We start from the raw sequence: 11,572 nt of genomic DNA, 5'->3' as shown, positions 1-11,572 counted from the left end.
GAGAATCGTATACCTTTGAGAATCATAGCTGACAATACTTTAAGATAAAAGGGTATTTCTGTTTTAATTTGGTTTGGTTGTTTTTGTTTGTTTGTTGAGACAACGTCTCACTACGTTGCTCAGGCTGGAGTGCAGCGTCATGATCATGGCTCACTGCGGCCTCAACTTTCTGGGCTCAAGTGATCCTCCCACCTCAACCCCCTGAGTAGCTGAGACTACAGGCACATACCACCACATCTGGCTAATTTTTGTATTTTTTGTAGGACGGGGTTTTGCCATGTTTCCCAGGCTGGTCTCAAACTCCTGAGCTCAGGCAATCACCTGCCTCAGCCTCCAAAAGTGCTGGAATTACAAATCATGAGCCACTGTGCCCAGCCTAATTTGTTTAAAATGCATTTAAATATGGCTGATTAACAACATGAGTTTATCTTTATTTGGTGAACCTGAGTGCATAAGCAAAATGGAGCGTATAAAAGACAATAGAGGAGAATATAGAAGCAGACATGAGACGTCAAGTTTTTGGTGGTGAGAAAATAGAAGAGTGGTGACTGACTTAGCTGCAGAAAAGTATACTGACTTAGCCTGCAGAAAAGTATACTGGCACAAGGGTGTTCCTGGGAAGACAGAGGCCTCGGAGACAGTGGGCATTATGGAAGAAAGAGGGCTGAAAATGGGGATTCATTGAAATTCTATTGTCGGATCCTTAGACCCCCTCACCTACCCATACAGCTGGCTGTTACGCACACATTCTTCCCTCATGCCTTTCTTCATCCCATTACCCTTCCCTCATCCCAAAGGAGACTAGAGGTTTATTCTCTGGTGAAGGACCGGTCTCCCAATGTGCTGGGATTACAGACATGAGCCACCATGTCCGGCCAGGAGCAGCCCTGTATATTACATCAGCTTTATGACAAACTCCCAAATTTGTCCTTACTTTTCTCACTTCACTATGTGCCAGAAAAAATTTCATGTCATGTTAGTGATTTGTGGATTGACTTTGGTGTCCTTGATTCCAGAGTTGTTCTAGAATCAGGGACACCAGGCAGTAGAGACTGGGGTAAAAATATGGCTGAAATGGGGACTAATGTAAGGCTGCATATTGAACTGTGGGGCCCTCAGCACCCTTTTCTAGTGAAAACCAGGTTTTCATCCCTTCAACCATCTTCCATCCAACCCCAGCAGGAGATTGGAGGAATCCTCTGGGGAACCTGGTTGGCAGGCTGGGCGTGGTGGCTCATGCCTGTAATCCTAGCACTTTGGGAGGCCAAAGCTGGTAGATCTCCTGGGCTCAGAAGTTCAAGACCAGCATGAGCAACATGGTAAAACCCCATCTCTACCAAAAATACGAAAATTTAACCAGGCATGCCAGCGCATGCACCTGTGGTCCCAGCTACTCAGGAGGCCGAGGTGGGAGGATTGCTTGAGCCTGGAAGGCAGAGGTTGCAGTGAACCAAGATTGCTCTACTGCACTCCAACCTAGGTGACAGAGTGAGACTCCATCTCAAAAAAGAAAGAAAGAAAGAAAAAGATAGAAAGAAGAAAGAGAAAGAAAGAAGGAAAGAACGAGAAAAAGAGAAAGAGAAAAGAAAGAAAGAAGAAAAAGAAACTGGATGGCTCCAAAGAAAAAGTACTGACATTTGTGGATACTTCAGTGAAACATAGAGGTCAATTTACTGTATTAGTCCACTTTCACATGCTATAAAGAAATACCAAAGACTGGGTAATTTATAAAGGAAAGAGGTTTAATTGACTCACAGTCCCACATGGCTGGAGAGGTCTCAGGAAACTTACAATCACAGGAGAAGGAGAAGCAAATCCTTCACGAAGTGGCAGGAGAGAGAAAAGTGAAGGAGGAACTTCCAAACACATAAAACCATCAGATCTCATGAGAACTTACTATCACAAGAACACCATGGGGGAAATTACCCCTGTGATCCAATCACCTTTCTCCCTTGACACATGGGGATTACAAATTGAGATGAGATTCGGGTGGGGACACAGAGCCAAACCATATCAATGGCCTAAACACCCTGCACGTAAAGACCAAGCTTCCAGTCTCCATAAAGAGAAGAGAAAATGAATGGTAGGAAATTCATACATGTACACAAGACAGTTTTTCAGAATCAAAGGACACAAATATTCAGATTAAAAGGGTCCTCTGTCTGCCCAGCACAGTCATTACCAGTAGCTACCATTTATCATTAATTTACAATGTGCTAGGCACTGTTCTAAGTGCTTTATACATTTCAACTAATTTAATTCTCAATATCTTCTGAAGTGAATGCTAATATTATTCCCATTTCACAAATGAGGAGATAGAGACATATAGAAGTTAAGCAAGTAAGGACACCCAGGTAGTAAATGGCCGATCTGGGAATTGAATCCAGGCAATCTGCTTCTCAAAAGAACCCACATCAAGGAACATAATGATGAAGTATTAAATACGCAGAGCAAAAGAAAACACCCTAAAGCCTTCTGGGGCAAGACGATAGGTCATTTGCCTTTACGGGAAGCAGAAAAAACTTTAGACTTCTCACAGCAATAATCGAGCAATGTCTTCAAAATGTTGAGAAAATGGGCAGGGCACGGCAACTCACGCCTGTAATCCCAACACTGGGAGCTGAGGCAGGAAGATCACTTGAGGCCAGGAGTTTGAGACCAGCCTGGGAAAACACATTGAGACCCTGTCTCTACAAAAAATAGAAAAATTGGCTGGGTGTGGTTGCATGTGCCTGTCCTCCTAGCTGCTCTGGAAGCTGAGGCAGGAGGATGGCTTGATCCCAGGCATCTGAGGCTGCAGTGAACCATGGTCACACCACTGCACTCTAGCCTGGGCAACAGAGTGAAACCCTGTGTCTAAAAAAAAAAAAAGATTTCTTGAGAAAAATGACTTTCAGCCTAGGGGTCTATGCCCAGCCAACTGTCAATCAAATGTGAGGGCAAAATAAAAACATTTGATATGCCAGGTGTCAAAATTTACCTTCTCTGCACCCTTTCTTGGGAAGCTGGAGGAGGATGTGCTCTATCAAGACAAGGGAGTAAACAACAAAAAGAGGCAGTCAAAGGATCTAGAGAACAAGTGCTTCCAACGAGGAGGGCAGAAAATAGACTCCATTTTTAGACTCAGGAAGTGAGATAATTAATACCTAGGATCTGGGATTCATGTAAAAACATTCCTAAGATAGACACTTATTTTAATTTCCTTCGAGTTTTATTTGTGTGTGTCATTCCATTTTTACATTTAAAAATATTTTACTTATCACTTCATACAGAATTTTTTTTCATCCTTCAAATTCTAGAGTATTTTTGTGTTTTATTATCTCAGAATATTTTTCTGACTTTTCTGGATGTTAGCATAACTGATAAGGTTATTTCCTATATTTTAAGTTAGTGTTTTTACATCCAATGTAATTGAAGATCTAAACATTTCTTTTCTTTTCTTGAGGCGGGGTTTCACTCTTGTCACCGGGGCTGGAGTGCATTGGCATGATCTCGGCCCACCGCAACTTCTGCCTCTCGGGTTCAAGCAATTCTCCTGCCTCAGCCTCCCAAGTAGCTGGGATTACAGGCACCCACTACTACACCTGGATAATTTTTGTATTTTTAGTAGAGATGGGCTTTCACTATGTTGGCCAGGCTGGTCTTGAACTCCTGACCTCAGATGATCTGCCCACCTTGGCCTCTCTAAGTGCTGGGATTACAGGCGTGAGCCACCTCACCCAGCTTAAACATTTCTGCTTTCCAGATTTCTAATCAATTATCCAAAGACCTTGCATTTTATGTCATCCCTTCTTAATTGACTGTGTATGTCAACACACTCTATATACATCTACATATATGACCTTATTCAGAACTACATCATCCCTACAAAGTGGGATGGAATTATTTTTCACTCAATATTAAATTGTTCTCAGATCTTAGGCATTCATAGCAGAGTGGTAAAGAGCTTGAGCTCAAGAATCATTAAAAACCATATTCAAATTCCAACTTGATCACACCCTACCTTTGTGATCTTAGTCAAATTACTTAACTTTTCTTAGTCTTATTTTTCCATTTGTAAAGAGGCATTTGTAATAGGCACTACACAACAGGTTTATTATACCAGGCGTATACGACTCAAAAATAAAAGCTACTAATATTGTATTTTGTGTTTTTTACTTGTTATAAAAAAGTAAATGCTCATTTATGAAAGCAGAGATAGGTAAAGAAAACAAACATGACAGAACCTAGATATTAGCAATGTTAAAACTTTGAGGCAAAAAGACAAATACTGTATGATTCTACTTATATGAGGTATCTAGGGTAGTCACACTAGTAGAGACAGAAAGTAGAATGGTGGCCGAGGGAAAAGGAAAAAGAAGAATTGTTTAATGGGTATAGAGCTTCATATTTGCAAGATGAAATTCTAGAGATCTGTTTCACAATAATGTGAATATACTGAACACTACTAAACTGTACACTTAAAAACGATTAACATGGGCCAGACGCGGTAGCTCATGCCTGTAATCCCAGCACTTTGGGAGGCCGAAGGAGGGGCGGATCACCTGAGGTCAGGAGTTCAAGACCAGCCTGCCCAACATGATGAAACCCCGTCTCTACTAAAAGAACAAAAATAAATTAGCTGGGCGTGGTGGTGGGCACCTGTGATCCCAGCTACTCAGGAGGCTGAGGCAGGAGAATCGCTTGAATCTGGGAGGCGGAGTTTTCAATGAACCGAGATTGTGCCACTGCACTCCAGCCTGGGCGACAAGAGTGAGACTCCATCTCAAAAAGAAAAAAAAATGATTAAGATGATAAATTTTATGTTACTTGGTTTTCACCACAATAAAAAAGTTGGAGTATTTCTTTCCAGCAGACACATTTTAGTACCCAGTTTTGAAAATTTCTTCAAACTCACTTGTGCTAATGCCATATCATCTTTTCACAGACCTTTCCTGATCACATGCTCCTTTCCCTACTCAGTTTTTGGTCATGATTTTGCAAACACCCTCAACTCCATATATGTATGTTGCGAAGACTCAAATTTATATTTCCAGCCCCAAATTCTATCTGCACTTGGGACTCCTAGTGCATACTTCATTCTTGGATATGTATTAGGCATCTCAAATTTAATAGGTCCATTTCTGAACCTGCTGTATCCCCTGTATTTCTTGCCTCAGTAAATGGGAACACTCAGTTGCCCAAGCTGAAATTCTCAGAATCATCCTTGATTCCTCTTTCTTTAACACTCTTCATTCAACCCATCAGAAAATTCTGTGAGTTGAATCTTCAAAATATGTATTTTCTTATCATCTCCACTGCTACCATTCAGTCCAGTTCACCATTCTCTCACCTGGCTTCCTGAACACTTGTGTCCCCACAGTTTATGATCCTCCAGATAGCAGCCGAATGACTGTATTAAAACAGAAATCAGATTCTGCTCTTTCTCAGTTCTAAAGTCTTCAAAGGCTTCCCATTTCTCTCAGAATAGATCCAAGTTCATACCATGGTTTGCCTCAAGCCATCCTGGATTCCTTGCCAGTCCATGCATGTGCCCACACACGCTTTCACCTCGGGGCCTTTTTCTTCTGCAAAGATGCTTGCTTTCTCCAGGTATCAATAGGGTCCACTTCCTGACTTCTTTTAGGTCTCTATTCAAATTGCATCTTATCAGAGGGATGTTCCTTGATTACCCTCTGTAAAACAGCCCCCCACTTCTTATAGATATTCACTTTTGGATTGATTATATTTTATTATGCTTTTCCCCCTCTTTGCTAATCTGAAGTTGCGTGCTCTGCTTCTGTTCTTTTAGTTCTGAAAGATACAACATACATTTTTTTAAAACTTTATTAAATTACAATATTAATACAGAAAATTACATATATATATAGAGAGAGATAACTATCTTGATGAATCTTCAAAATTAAACATACCTGTATAACCACCTCGTGGATTAAGAACAGAAATTATAGCATTCCAGAAGCCACCGGAGCCCCCCAACTTCCAGTCACTAGCCTAAAAAGGGTTACTTCTAACACCACAGATTAATTTCACCTGCTTTTGTACTTTTAAATAATGGAATCACACTGTGTGTATTCTTCTGTGTCAGGCTTCTTCTGCTCAAAACTATGTTTGTGAGCTTCATCAATATTGTGCATAGTTGTTTGTTTTCATTGCTGTGTATACTTCATTATGTGAATATACAGATATTTATTTACCCATTCTACTGTTGACAGGCTGCTATGAACATTCTAGTATATGTCTTTTAGGGAACATATTTATGCATTTCTGTTGAGTATATACCCAGGGGCAGGATTGCTGGGTCATATTATTCAGCTTCAGTAGATACTGCTAAATACTTTTCCAAAATAGTTGTACCAATGTATTGTCTCACTAGCAGTATCTGAAAAATCTAGTCCTTAATTTTAATCTATGTTAATATATCATTTTTTCTTTATGTTTAGTACTTTCTATAGCATGTAATAAATCTATGCCTATATTAAGGTTGTAAAAACATTCTCTGATTTTCTTCTAAAAAGTTTTATTATTTTATATTTAGATCTGCAGTCCATTTGGAATATTTTTGTATATGTTGTAAACCAGGAGTTAATATGAATATCCAATTGACCCAGCACCAATTTATTAAAAATACCTTCCTTTCCCCACCCCTGTCATATGTAAGGTGGTGGTCTATTTGTATGTCTGCATCTGGACTCTATTCCCTTCATTGCTCAGTTGATCTATTCTTATACCAATAGCTACCTCATTGTCTTAGTTACTATAATTTTATATTTGGTCTTCACATTCAGTAATATGCCCTTCCAGCTAAAAATACATATAAAAATTCCAGCCAAAAAATGGCTGGGCATGGTGGCTTACGCCTGTAATCCCAGCACTTTGGGAGCCCAAGGCAGGCAGATCACTTGAGGCCAGGAGTCTGAGACCAGCCTGGCCAACATGACAAAACTCTTCTCTACTAAAAACACAAAAATTAGCTGGGCATACTGTCACGCACCTGTAATCCCAGCTACTCAGGAGGCTGAGGCATGAGAATCGCTTGAACACAGGAGGTGGAGGTTGCAGTGAGCCGAGATGGCACCACTGCACTCCAGCCTGGGCAACAGAGAGAGACTCTTTCTCAAAAAAAAAAAATAATAATAATACACACACACACACACACACACACATATACTCAATATGCTATATCTATTTTTTAAACCTCATGGATTATTGAGATTTTTAGTCTATTATTTATGTTCATTTAGATTTAGTCATATGTTTTTTACTTTGTTCTTTTTTCCTCTTTGCATTTAAAAAATTTTTGTTTTTCAATTACTTTTTCTTTGGTAGAGGTAGGGTCTCATTTTGTAGCTCAGGTTGGTCTCGAACTCCTGGCTTCAAGTGATCCTCCTGCCTCAGCCTCCCAAAGTGCTAGGATTACAGGCATGAGCCACTATGCCCAGCCCTCTTTGCATCTTTGCATCTGGTATCATTTCCTTCCTTCCTTCCTTTTTTCCTTTCTTTCTCTCTTTCTTTCTTTTTTTGAGGCAGTCTCACTCTGTTGTCCAAGCTGGAGTGCAGTGGTGTGATCTTGACTCACTGCAACCTTTGCCTCGTGGGTTCAAGCAATTCTCATGCCTCAGCCTCTGGAGTAGCTGGGATTATAGGCATTCACCACCAGACCTGGCTAATTTTTGTACTTTAAGTAGAGAAAGATTTCACCATGTTGGCCAGGCTGGTCTCGAACTCCTGGCCTCAAGTAAGCCTCCTGCCTCGGCCTCCCAGTGTTGGGATTACAGGCATGAGCCACTGTGCCCGGCCTGGAATCATTTTCTTTTTTCCTAAAGTTAAAACTTGAGAATTTCCTTTAATGTAGTCTGCTGGTGGTAAATAAACCCTCTGTTTTTGTTTGTCTGAAAATGTTTTCATTTCATCTTTATTCTTTTTTTTTTTTTTTTTTTTTTGAGACAGCGTCCCACTCTGTTGCTTAGGCTAGAGTGCAATGGCAAAATCATGCTCACTGCAACCTCAACTTTCCAAGCTCAAGTGATCCTCTCACCTCAGCCTTCCAAGCAGCTAGGACTACAGGCATGTGCCACCATGTCCAGCTAATTTTTTAATTTTTTGTAGAGATGGGAGTCTCACTATGTTGCCAGGGCTAGTCTCGAACTCCTGGGCTCAAGCGATCCACCCTCCTCAGCCTCCAAAACATTGGGATTATAGGTGTGAGCCAATGTGCCGAGCCATCTTCATTCTTGAAGGATTTTTTTTTTTTTTAACTGTGCATTGAATTCTGGGTTGTTGGTTATTTCCTCACAACACTTTGAAGATTTCATCCCACTGTCTTCTGGATTTCATTAATACTGATGACACTAATACCACTTAATACTGCCACAATGTCACCTGAGTTAGTTATTAATTGTGGTGCCATGCATTGTATTCGTTATGGATTGCTGCATAACAAATAACCCCAAAACTTAGTGGCTTAATAAAACAAACATTTTTTAATCTCACTAAAACAATTTGTAGTTTTACTATAATGTGTGGATTTCTTTTACTACAATGTTTTCAGGGATCAAAAATTCAGAAGCTACTTAGATGACGGATTCTGGGCGAAGGATGTAGTCAAGACGAATTGCAGTCGAGGACGTTGGCTGAGGTTGAAATCATCTGAACGCTGCCTGAAGGAATGGGATATGCTTCCAAGATGGCTCACTCACATGGCTGTTAGGTTAATCCTGGTTACTCAGATGGTTTTCTTGAGAGCAAGCAATCAAAGAGTGTGCAGGGCAGAAATGGCAATGTCTTTCATGGCTTAGCTTTGGAAATCATACACCATCACTTCCACCACATTCCATTTTTTTTTTTTTTTTTGAGATGGAGTCTCGCTGTGTCGCCCAGGCTGGAGTGCAGTGGCGTGATCTCGGCTCACTGCAAGCTCCGCCTCCCAGGTTCACGCCATTCTCCTGCCTCAGCCTCCCGAGTAGCTGGGACTACAGGCGCCCGTCACCACTCCTGGCTAATTTTTTGTATTTTTAGTAGAGACGAGGTTTCGCCCTGTTAGCCAGGATGGTCTCGATCTGCTGACCTCGTAATCCGCCCGCCTCGGCTCTCAAAGTGCTGGGATTACAGGCGTGAGCCACCGTGCCTGGCCTACATTCCATTCTTTAGAAGTGAGTTGGCCTCACATTCGAGAGAGTCTCCAATGTTTAGAAACCATCACAGCCACACTTACCATTTTCTCTTTGCCTTTAGTGTTTTTGAGACGGAGCAGGGACTCCTTCTTAGGGGCCTGGGAGACCCCCAAGCATGGAAATAAAGGAAAACATTGAATTTCTTCAAAGGAAATTCCAGGTACCTAGCTATCTCCGAAAAGTAAATAAGTAACTTGTTAAGCAAGAAGGTAATAGTAGCCTAAAACAATAGCCAAGGAAGTTGGAGTCCGAAGATGTTTGGTTTCCCTATAGAAACCAAAGATGACATTTTTTTGAGACGGAGCCTCGCTCTGTTGCCCGGCTGGAGTGCAGTGGCGTGATCTCGGCTCACTGCAAGCTCCGCCTCCCGGTTTCACGCCATTCTCCTGCCTCAGCCTCCGAAGTAGCTGGGACTACAGGCGCCCGCCACCATGCCCGGCTAATTTTTTGTAGTTTTAGTAGAGACGGGGTTTCACCGTGTTAGCCAGGATGGTCTCGATCTCCTGACCTTGTGATCCGCCCGCCTCGGCCTCCCAAAGTGCAGGGATTACAGGCATGAGCCACCGCTCCTGGCCAAGATGACATCTTAACATATGTCCCTGAGTGGTCTTTCGGAAATCCGGACCCCATCACTGAGGATCCCTAACTGAACAGATCTGCTGGCAAGTAGACCTCACATAAGGAGAATTGAAGATTAAGCTCCGATCACAGTGTTTTGCTCTAAATTTATTCCAGAGGGGCCTGGAGGGAGTTACAGCCCCAAACCAGTTAACATTTTCCTCTGCTGATCCCAAATTTTAAGACAAAGCCTCTCTTCCTTAACCAACTACAAATCAGAAAATCCTCCAATCTACCTATTACCTGTAAGCCATCCCCACCCTACACGCCACCCCCCTTCAAGATATCCCACCCTTTTAGGCCAAAACTAAACGTGTAATCTTCATGTATTGATTTACAGTTTTGCCTGTAGCTTCTGCTTTCCTGAAATTTACCCCTGCCTTTAAAAACCCTTACCTGCCAGCCATGGAGGAGGTCAGAATTTGATCATTAGCTGCTTGGAACTCCTTGCTTGGTGCTCTGCAAATAAATGCCTTCTTTTCTACTACTGCAACCTCAGTGTGGATATCTGTTTTTACTGCACCAGGCAAGTGGATCCCAGTTTGGTTCTATAACAATTTGTAGTTTTACTATAATGCGTGGATTTCTTCTACTAGGTGTAGATTTCTTTGACTAGATAAATAAAAGGGTTTCTTTTATTTATCCCACTACAGAGTTATATGGCATCTTATATCTGTGACCTGGTTGCTTTCATAGGTACTAAAAATATTCAGCCCTTATTTCTTCAAATACTATCTCTGCCCTAGCTTTATCTCTTGTTAAACTTAGTTCGGTCCTCTTACTGTATTCTCTGTCTCTCTTACTCTGTCTTCTGTAGAGTACATTTTTTGTTTCTCAATGCTTTATTCTAGATAATTTCTTGTGACCTACCTTCCTTTCAATTTATTCTCCATTCAGCAATGTCTAATCTGCCATTAACTGAGTTCTTAATTTAGTTACTATATTTCTCAATCATAGAAGTCTATTTACTTTTTTTTTTAAATCTGCTCTATCACTTTGTATAGTTTTTAGGTACCTGCCAAAATTGTCCAAGTTATCTTTTTTATTTCTTCAGGCAAAGAAAATATGATTTTATTTTACTTTTTTTCCTAAAATCTCTAATAGGTAAGCAAGAAAATATACATGTTTTAAGCCAGGGTCTTGCTCTGTCACCCAGGCTGAAGTGCAGTGGTATGATTGTGACTTACTGCAGCATCAACCTACTGGGCTCAAGAGATCCTCCCACCTCAGCCTCTTAAAGAGCTGGGACTTCAGGCCTGTGCCACCATGCCTGGCTAATTTTTGATATTTTGTAGAGACAGGGTTTTGCCATGTTGCCCAGGCTGGTCTTGAACTCCTGAGCTCAAGCGATCCACCTGCCTTGGCCTCCCAAAGTGCTGGGATTATAGACATAAGCCACTGTGTCCGGCCCAAGAAAATATTATTTTGTAGTTTGCATCAAATAATTCCAAAAGCAGTTGTTTCTGCAGGTCTATTTCCAATGTTTGTGTTTCTGCTGGTTCTCACTAAAAGATTCTAGTTTCTTTGTGTACCTGGTTATCTTTAATTCTGTATTTGACATTGTCTATGAAAACATATGTGTAGGAAAAATGTGGGCCCTACAATTATAAGGCTTTCCTCCAAAAGGATTCATATTTGCTTTTGCCAAGCATCTGGTGACACCATAGTCAGAGACAGTCTTAAACCAAGATCATGTCCGAGACAGGCAATTTGATCCAGTCTGTAAATTCCTTTTAAGCTGTTCCATTTTCAATTCATCCTCACCCTGAGGCTGTTGCCCT

Source organism: Pongo abelii, chromosome 1 (genome assembly GCF_028885655.2).
Source record: "Pongo abelii isolate AG06213 chromosome 1, NHGRI_mPonAbe1-v2.0_pri, whole genome shotgun sequence".
Classification (NCBI taxonomy): domain Eukaryota; kingdom Metazoa; phylum Chordata; class Mammalia; order Primates; family Hominidae; genus Pongo; species Pongo abelii.
The sequence above is the reverse complement of the archived record's forward strand: the minus strand, read 5'-3'. Positions refer to the sequence as shown.